This window comes from Ictidomys tridecemlineatus, chromosome 9, assembly GCF_052094955.1.
Source record: "Ictidomys tridecemlineatus isolate mIctTri1 chromosome 9, mIctTri1.hap1, whole genome shotgun sequence".
Lineage (NCBI taxonomy): Eukaryota > Metazoa > Chordata > Mammalia > Rodentia > Sciuridae > Ictidomys > Ictidomys tridecemlineatus.
In genome coordinates this window covers 38,108,607-38,119,127 of record NC_135485.1, presented here as the reverse complement: position 1 = coordinate 38,119,127, position 10,521 = coordinate 38,108,607, and the positions used below count along the sequence as shown (strand labels likewise).

At 40.1% G+C, this 10,521-nt stretch overlaps 1 long non-coding RNA gene across 1 annotated transcript; it reads right to left on the bottom strand.

Annotated features, from left to right (window-relative positions):
- Window positions 1–1,330: 1,330 nt before the first annotated feature.
- LOC120892275 (uncharacterized) lies at window positions 1,331–7,632 on the bottom strand. Its single transcript, XR_005736874.2, has 3 exons — window positions 7,384–7,632; window positions 5,129–5,205; window positions 1,331–1,586 (listed from the first exon to the last, which is right to left on the bottom strand). It is a non-coding gene; the product is annotated as an uncharacterized LOC120892275 (long non-coding RNA).
- Window positions 7,633–10,521: the final 2,889 nt, after the last annotated feature.

Sequence of the window (10,521 nt, the reverse complement as noted above, 5' to 3'; positions counted from 1 at the left end):
TACAATCCTATGAGTATGAGTTTTGTGAAATGTGTAGGGAACCAGGTGTTGCAGGCTTGATTTTACCATTTGGCCTGAAGATTTCCCATCAAAATACTTTATTTTTAGAACTATTTAGGAAACAAGGTGAGGCAGAGGGGAAAGTGGTAGGGATTCAATGTCAAGGAAATTCTTTATTCCATCCATATGTAAATCATCTAACAGCTTGTGAATGATTTAGCAACTGGTCACTGGTCCTAGAATAAATCTTTTTATAGGCAAGAAGTCTGCCTCTTTTTCACTGTTTAAGAGACAGCCCAAAATTGATGTAATACTTTAATCTGCTTAATTTCGCTTAGTTATATAAAGATCCTTAATTTGATTCAATTTTAAAAATCATACCTGCTATTTTCCTACCTCAGGTGGCCGAGTTAGTTGTTCCCCCATATTAATTTTCTCCTTCGTTAATAGGGAACACCAGGCTGTTGACTGGACACAAGATTGTCCAGAGAAAGACATTCCCCAGCATGCCTTGCAGCTGGGTGTGGCTCTCTGATCAAATGCTGACCAATGGGACATAGTTGATTTGTATAACAACTGAGAATTTTAATAAGTGCAGTAGTCCCCCTTTATCCACAGTCAATTTTGGTCTGAGAATTATAAGTAGAAAATTCCAGAAATAAATATACCATCAGTTTTAAATGCGTGCCATTCTGAGTAACATGATGAAATCCCACACTGCCCTGTTCCATCCTACCTTGGACAGGAATCATCTCTTTGGCCAGCACATTCACTGTACAGCCTACTTAGTAGCCATCTTGGTTATCTGATTGACTGTTGTAGCTTCACTGTGACTATGTTCAGGCAATCCTTACCTATTTAGTAATGGCCTATTTTATTCTATTAATAATTGTTCTATTTTATTATTAATCAGTAATGTTAATCTTATTTATGAATTAAATCTTGTCACTAGCATGTGCATATAGGAAAAACCACAGTATTTAAAGAATTCAGTTTATCTGAGACTTCATTTCAGGCAACCACTTGGGGTCTCAGGGCATGTCCACGGCTGATAATGGAGGACTACTCTAGGGGTGGGGGAAGAGGGCTGCTCTTCTCTTGTCCCTTTCCTCCTTCCTGCTGATTAGAATGTACACAGGGATGTGAGGAAGAGTCAACCTGACTCATAAGATCCAGAGGCATTTGAAGAGAGCATACCCAAAGGTAGCAGCAGCCTGGGTCTCTGATCCTTGTGGAGCCCTGTCACACTGGCCCAGGACTGGTTTAGTCTCCTCAAGACCACTTGCATATTCCGAGAATTTTTCTAGAAGGACTCACAGGACTCAGCATATGCTTGGGCTCATGGCTAAGATTTATTACAGCAAGAGAGTAAGGAGAGACATCTAAATCATAAGGGGAAAAGACACAGGGAAAGTCAGGAAGAATCCACATACAGGTTTCCTTATTCTGTCTTCTGTGAAGAGCTCACTCTGCCCCTAGAAATGAAAAATGCGGCAACATGTGTGTGATGTTTCTGCACCAGAATCCCCGTGGGAGCTGGTCACATGAGGCACCCTCTGCTTAGCACGTGCCAAAAGGCCAGATTCCTACAAGAAAAGCAGACAGTTTAGTTCACAGTGCTAAGTGGTGTAAGAACCTTGCTTCAATTTAAAAAATAATCCTGCACTATTTTCTTGCAGTTTGTGGCAAAAACTCTAGTTGTTCTCTCATGTCAGCTGATTGTTGACCGAGGACATTCCAAGGGTGAAGGTCCCAGATGTACACTAATGGCTGATCTTGTAAACAATCCTTTCTCAGGACTGCAGTCTCAGGACCAGTTTATTAATTCTGCACAGGAACTATCTAGATTATCTGAAAGAGAGATAAACTGTAAACTTCTTTAAGGCAATTTTCTCTTGAGTTTTTGATGTCTCTTAACCAAACTTAATTCTAACACATATCTTTCCTTCTTTGGCTATGAAGTGTATTTGACACCAGGTAGAACTGGATCTTGGTGTTTAACAAGGGGGCAGATGCTCCAGGCAGCCAGGGGGGCTTGCTGTCCAGAAACCCATGCTTTCAAATTTCCAAATCTCATCTGGACAGCAGGAGGCATCAATTGACAAAAGATGTTCACAAGGCTCGTTTTTAAACTACAGACAAATAGGTAGAGGCAATAAAGCTAAGGTGACTGGGTCAGGCTGAGTCCAGTGTGCAGTGAGGAGCCAGGTTCCAACTTTCTTCCTCCTGCATCTTCCAGCTCTTCAGTGAAATAGGCTATGACATGTATGGTGAATGGCGGGGGACTGACATTTCTGTAGTTTATTGTAGATCTGATAAGCCGCAAGTCTCTTAATCATTTCCACTTCACTCTGGCAGTTCACACTGAGAAACAGCTTAGAGACTTTCCTACCACAATGTTCCAGCTCCAGAGAACAAGATCATAAATTTGGTTTTGATGGTTTGTTCTGAAAATGGAGGAACTCTGATTTTCTCCCCACACCGTGGTAAAATGCAATACATCTCACAAGATCCGGTGAGTCAACAATAGTGGAATTAGCAATCTTTCCTCCTGGTCCCCATTTACATACCACCCTGAATAATCAGTCACCTGTGACTACTTACTTGTCCAGTAAAACTGGGGAAGTGTGGACACTGTGAAGACACATCTGCACACTCTTACATATCTGCCAGCCCTTACATATGATCTCACTGACCAACTGCAATGTTGCTGACTCAGCTCTCAGCTGTATGGGGCCATCAGCAAGAAGCAAAGTCTACTAGTAGAGAGAGGCATGTGGATGAACAGAAGGCAGAACATTCTGACATCACATGTGCTTTGTGGTATTTTAAGTAGTGCCTGGGGGAGAAGAAAAATTATCCTAGAACACAGGAAGCAGCTCAGGACCTCCTTGCTGATTATAAACCACAAAACTTCCCTTCAAACGAACTGTAGGCATTTACTTGGAATCTTCTTTTGAGGTGCTCCTAAGTTATTGTTAATAACATTTAAGCTGCCAATTAATTTGCATGCATGCCAAGCAACACCAGTGTTCCACGCTTGGGTGGGCACTTGATAAATGATGTTTGAAGATGCTAATATCTATTCATCAAGCCAAAAGACTTTTCCCAGCTCCTGAATAACTACCCCTTGGAAGGAAAAGTATTTGTAGATTGTGGAAACACCACTGTTAAGAATCAAATGACTTGGGCTGGAACATAGTTCACTGGTAGAGCTCTTGCCTGACATGCACAAAGCCTTGGGTTCAATTCCCAGTTTAAATTTAAAAAATTGAATGACTCTTTAGGTTTTTCTGGATATCACCTAAATGTGTCACTGGGCATTTACTTTCTGCCTATTTATCTTAGAGGGGTGTGTGTGTGTGTGTGTGTGTGTGTGTGTGTGTGTGTGTGTGTGTGTCTGGAGATTGAACCCAGAGCCTTGTGCATGTGAGGCAAGCACTCTACCAACTGAACTGTATCCTCAGTCCTATCTAAGAGTGGGCTGACCAGGGTTGAGAGAGGCTTAATCCTTGAGTACAGCATAACCATAACTGGCCCAGGGTGACTTTTTTAACCTAATGGTAATGCTGAACAAAGAATAGGAGTCCTTATGATCATAAAGAAGAAAAATCTAAAATTTTGTTTTTTAATCACTGACCATTATGTTACTTTACCTGGGAGTAGGAGAGATAGTAGCAAAATCCTGGACTTGTGTGTCACAGATGGATCTTACATTAGCCACTTGCTAACTGTAAGCTTCCTTTACTTCCATGAACCTCAGCTCTCCCTAACAGTACATACCATTACCTAACTGGGCTCTTGTGGGGGCAAAACTGAGACTGTTTGTGTAAACACCTGGTGTGTCCGTTAACTTCCCAGAGGCAGAAAATTGGAAGTAAAAGAAATCAAGCACATAAATTGAGAGGTACAGCTCAAGGTTCTGTTCTTGGTTTTGATTTTTCTATTTCTTTTTCCCAAACAGAAAAAAATAATATGGCAGGTTTATATCTACACAGTGACTTCGCCTCACCACGCCGTGTCTTCTGAGATGGCCCTGTGTGACCTGCCTGCATCGGTTTTTGTTCATCTTACAGAGCTTGGTTCCTTTCAGTTCCTTGATGTACTTATGTGATGATTTATGGCTTACATCTTGTTAATTTTTCAAAATTCTGAACAGAAGTATGTTTACCAACCCACCAACCCCAGCCCCTGTGGCTGTACCCCTTCTGGAGACCCTACCATCCATCTTTACCCCCCACGTCCCTCTGTCTCTCCAGTGCTGTCTCTTCCACCAGGGGTCCATGGTTCCTAAGATGGGGGAAACCTTAGCACTTAAAAAAAAAGTAAATTAAAGAAGTAAACACTACAGGAAGCATATGACTACATCAAACTCGTGCTATCTTTCCCTAGCACAGTGTTTCTAAACCCTGGGAAAGGACTTAGGTGATTTTAGGTGACATGCAGATGTGCCCTTTAATGACATTGTGTCACACAGGGAGAAGCCTTTCCCTTTGTGGTTCTCTTCTAGTCATTGAATTCACACAGGGGAAGGTTTCACTTGGTCCTATTGTGTCGTTAGCATTGATCTAATACTCTCTGTTTTTCCTTCTAACAAAGAAAGAGCACTTCTCAGATTCAGAGTATTCCTTCATGAGAATTTAGTAACCAAGTTTTGTTTTTACAGTTTTTAATTTTATCAGTGTTTATAAACTTATGCCAGATGATACACCATTTAAAAAATATTTTTAGTTGTAGATGAACACAATACCTTTATTTTATTTATTTATTTTCATGTAGTCCTGAGGATTGAACCCAGTGACTCCTACATGTGAGGCAAGCACTCTACCACTAAGCCTCAACCCCAGTGAGCTATGCCATTTTTCAATTATAATAACAATTGAGTTTTTTAGACATAAATTTCCCACTAAGTAAAAAATCTCCTTTAAAAATAATATTTCTTGGGCTGAGGATGTGGCTCAAGTGGTAGTGTGGTCGCCTCGCATGTGTGAGGCACTGGGTTTGATTCTCAGCACCACATAAAAATAAAATAAAGATATTGTGTCCACCTAAAAAACTAAAAAATAAATTAAAAAAAAATAAAATAAAAATAATATTTCTTAAATTCAAAATGTATAGTGACACACACCTGTAATCTTAGCAACTCAGCAGGCTAAGGCAGGAGGATTGCAAGCTTCTGGCCAGTCTGGGCAACTTCATAAGACCCTGTCTCAAAATAAAAAATAAAAGAGGTTTGGAGATGTAGCTCAGTGGTAAAGCGCCCCTGGGTTCAACCCCCAGTACTGAAAAAAAAAAAAAGTAATTTAAAGAAGCAAACACTAGAGGAAGCATATGACTACATCCAACTTGAGGGAGATACCAATATGGCTAACGTCTGCCCATTTATTCAGGATCATTGAGCGAAGCTAACTAAATATGTCTGGGAGGGGTGAGTAGGTGCCCCTCAGAATGTATGTGGTCCAGGGCTGGGGATGTAGCTCAGTTGGTAGAGGGCTTGTCTCACATGTAGAAGGCCCTGGGTTCAATCCCCAGTAGCACCCCCCCACCCCTGCCAAATTTATTTTAAGCAAACCTAGAAGCCATTTGGTCCTCTTGTCTCCCACTAACACCCATCACCTTCTCCACCCTCACCACTATGATCATGGTCATCACCTCCGTCAGTCCCAGCACCATTATTGTATCACATCACCACTTTCATCACTATTATTGCATCTCCACTGTTATGGCCTAGATCCTTGCTACCTCAGCCCTCTAATACTGCAACAACTTCCTACCGGGGTCCATGCTTCCAGTCTTTATAAATCCACTTTCCTTCCACCAATTTCACAATGGAGCTGACAGCACTTCCCACTGAACTATTTAATCACATCTAAATTCTTCTGCCTATCTTTCTCAATCTCTCCTCTTTCTCTTGTATTAGTCCATTTTTCATTACTACAATGAAATATCTGAAGCTGGGAGACTTTATAAAGAAAAGAGGTTTATTTAATTTACAGTTCTGGAGGCTGAAGAGCCCACAACTGATGATGGCCTCCAAATTTTTTTTTTTTTGGATGAGACAGCATCTTATATTTTAGAGAAAGTGCTACAACCACTTCCATCCTGCTCCCCTTCTCTATCCTCTGTTCATTTCTTTTAAAAAATTTTTCATTTTAAAATTTGTTTTAATTAGTTATACATGACAATAGAACGCATTTATGCACTTTTGATATATCATACATAGATGGGATATAATTTCACATTTTTCTGAGTGTACATGTTGTACAGTCACATTGGTCATGCAGTCATATGCATACATAAAGTAATAAAATCTGTTTCATTCTACTCCTTCCTATCCCCACATACCCTCCCTTCCCTTCACTTCCGTCTTCCTAACCTAAGGTAACTCTATTTTTCTCTAGTGCCCCCCCCCCTTATTGTGAATCAGCATTGCATATTAGAGAAAACATTCAGCCTTTTGCTTTGGGGGATTGGCTTATTTTGCTTAGCATAATATTCTCCAGCTCCATCCACTTACTGGCCAATGCCATAATTTCATTTCATTCTTGTTTAAAGCTGAGTAATATTCCATTGATATATATACATTTTCTTTATCCATTCATCTATTGAAGGACACCTAGGTTGGTTCCATAGCTTAGCTATTGTGAATTGAGCTGCTATAAACATTAATGTGGTTGCATCACTGCAGTATGCTGTTTTTATGTGGGGAAAAAGGTACACTATATAACAAGAGACAGGAATTATACATGTGTGCATGTGTCTTTTCTGATGTGTGTTCTTATAAATCCACTAGTATTCAATCCTGGGGCCTCCACTCTGATGACATTAATCTGGTTCTTCTCCCAAAGACCCCACCTCTAACCACCATAGTTGGAATGAATTTCCAGTTGGAAATTCATTAATTCATTAATTCTCAATAAATGCTTCACAATGAGAATTGAAATTTAACACGTAATTCCTTGTAGACACATTCAACCATAGCACTGTTCTATTTCTCCCTAGAACATTCCTTCTTTCCATTTAGGTCACCATAATTTTATAATGCACTTAAATGTCATTTAAGAACATTTATGTAATTACATGTTTCTCTAAAAGCAATTCTTAATAGCTCCAACATCCAAGCTCTGGATGTTCCATGAATTATTTAACCACTTACTGTTAGATATTTTAGCTATTTCCATTTTCTCATTATAATGAACAATACTACAATGAAAATTCTTGTAGAAAAACAGGGATAACACCGTTTCTCTCCTTCCTACTTGTGTACCTTGCAAGAAGCTCAACAAATAGTCACTGATCAAGTGTAAAGTGTAAGGGAAAATAGGGACATTTCCAAATGTCACTTTAAACAGGGACCTTAAATAGTTGAAAATTAAAAAATACCTTCACATCAGATGATCTTGCTTCCTTTTCTGAGCAGAAAGCGGAGAGAACTAGAACAGCAGCAAGATGACCTGACTCTGCCCTTTCAGAAGCCAAGAGAGCAATTCATTGCCAAACTCTCACAAATACTGAAATTAGGATTGGAAGTCTTTCAGCTTCCTGCTTGACCCCCAGTCTCCCCAGCCTGCAGGTCAATGGCTTGATGAAGTGACAGCCTCCAGCCCCAACTATCTGTGCACCAGTGGAGGCTGGAAGTGTGACCTGGGGCAGCGTTGGAGGAGGAACTTATTTTTGTTTGGTAGGAAGCAGGGGCAAGGGGGTGAGAAGACATTGCCCTAAATATGATATAATCCAGCTGTCCAAACACGGGCAATTCAATCCAGCCAGTTGTCCGTTTCCCTAAATCCAGATGTTTGCTATCACCCGATCTCAGATCGTCTTTCCTTTCATTGAACGTAACTTGTACTAATCATGTTTGTCAAAGGCTTGCATTTGCTTTTAATTAGAAGACATATATTTTGATTCAGCCAGGCCCTCTTAGCTTTAGTGGGCCTGACTTGCAGCCCACATTATTAACAAACTTTAAATCCTAATTTTTCTTTGCCCTATGACAAATCGCTGAGATTTTTGTTCCATCTCAAAATTCAAATATGAGAACTTCAAGACTACACTAAATATTTTAGTTGATTATCAGTATTTGTTAGAATTTAAATAATTCTCTTTCATCTATTGATTTTCTAATCACTCAACTTCCACGTTGGCAGTGGGTTTTGAATATGTTTATCTTTGTGTTCAGAAGTCTTCAATAATTGTGTTTCATAGCTAAACCTGCTTCTGAAGTATAGCCAAAGTATGGGTCTTACTTAGGTCTCCAATAGTGTCTCTGAGTTTTGTTTCCTCACCTGAACATTAGGGCACTGTAAAATGTTATCGTGAGGATAAACATCATAGAATATTTCAAATACTCCACACGGCGTTTAAGACGTTGTGTATTTATGCAAATATATGTGGATTCCTTCCATTCCCCTTAAAAACCTCTATGTAGGAGTCTGACTTTTATAAATGCATATCTGGTCCTGTCCCCAGCAGACTGAAGCAGACTTTCAATGGAATTAATTTTGTAAGATTCAATTCTTTTGTCTGAGAGACTAAGTGGTATCTGAATGAGCATCCTGGGTATGCTGGGAACAAGTGAGGACTTTTCTGTAATGGGTCCCTTTCTTGTGAAAAATGTGTCTGGACCATTTTTGGTCTAGTGCTCTGCCTAATGGGAGAGATCCTGTAATTGCTGACAATTATTTCTCAAGTTCACCAATGATGGGCCCCAAGAGAGCAGAGTCTGAATACAGTCAACATTAAAAAATATATATACACAAATTTGATTAGCTGGTTAATTCTTTTCATTTTTATAAACTTGTTTATGTGGAGTTACTTTCCAAAGCTGACCTATTCTCAACCAGAAGACAAAATTAAGTGTCTGAGTCTGCAAAGTTGAGACTAAGCCAAAGAACAATGGGGGACACCAAGAGAGATACACAGCCTGAGGGTCAACAGGCAGCCTGTCCCCTGTGTCTGCTTTGGGTCTCTCTCAGTGCCTATCCCTTTCCCTGCCTTCTCCTTCTTTCTCTCCTCACTCATTTCTTTTGTAATTCTTTGCTTGACTCTGATCTGTCACCCACTTTTGGCACCATTAATTATTTGCATCCTTGCTTCAACTTGTGGTGTTTCTGTCCAGTCTGTGACAGCACCAGGATGGGACCTACGAGTATCTGTGGGACAGAATCAGAAAGGTCCAGGGACTGGGCTGGTTCTCCAATACAGATGTGTCTCAGGGCTCTGAGACTCACCTGGAGGGGCATCTGCTCCTGGCCCTTCTTTTGCCAGGCAGAAGCCATACCTTGTCTCCGTTTTCCCTAGTTTTTACTGATTCTGGTGTTACATTCTGTGCTTGAGAATTCTACACATGAATCTTATAATACACAAGAAGTGGCCTAGCATTTATTGATTATGCACTGCTGGTACTCAGCTAACTGTCTCACATGTGCTGTTAGGGACTGAATATGATTTCCCGGAATTCATATGTTGAAACCCTGAACCCTGGAGTGTCGATATTTGGAGATGGAGCCTCTAAGGAAGTAAGGTTAAATGAGGTCCTAAGGGCGAGATGCTGCTCTAATATCTCTTTATAAAAAGAGAAACCAGAGAGCTCAGGCTCTCGGGGCATTTGCAGCTCAGTAGGAGAGCCCTCACCAGACACCCATCTGGCTGGCACCTAGATCTTGGACCTCCAGTCTCTGGAACTGGGAGAAAATACATTTCTGTTGTTTAAGCCACCTGGTCTTTCTGTTACATCATTTGTTCTGGCAGCTGAGCAGACGAGTACAAGCAATGCATTGTTCAACCCACTCCATAGTCATCTTGGCTTTGATCATTGTTATTCCCATTTATAGAAGGAGGAGTTAGTCAAAATAAAACTTTTCTCTCAAAAATAAAACAAATAGGGGCCAAGGATATAACTCAGTGCTAGAACACTTGCCTGGCTTACATGAGGCCTTAGTTCCAATCTCCAGCACTGCAATCAATCAATCAATTGAGGAAACTAAGGCAAAAAGAGATCAATGAATCTGTCTCCAAATTCTCAATTATTATATGATGAAGGTAAGGACCTAAACCCGGGTTTTCAGTGATGTGTATTTTTTGCTTGAGTCTAACCTGTAAAACCAACATTTATGTCCTGCTTTAATTATAACTCTTCCAAAGAATAAAAATGGTGAGGGCTGGGGTTGTGCCTAGCAAGCACGAGGCACTGGGTTTGAACCTCACACCACATAAAAATAAAATAAAGGTTATTTCACCCACCTACAACTAAAAAACAAATGCTAAACAAAAAAATGGTGAAAGTAATTTTGAAAACAAGAATTGTTTTGGGTTAAAAAATGTTGAGTCTGACTTAAGACGATGACAGTCAAGATGTTTGAATCTATCGTGAATTAAAATACTGACATTTATTGGGTTTTTGTTAAATCACAAACTCTGATTTATATAATTTTATTTACTACTACTTTTCAATGCTATAAATGTATTTTTAGTTCTACATATTGCTATTAAGACTTACACCCCGGGGTTGGGGAGGTGGCT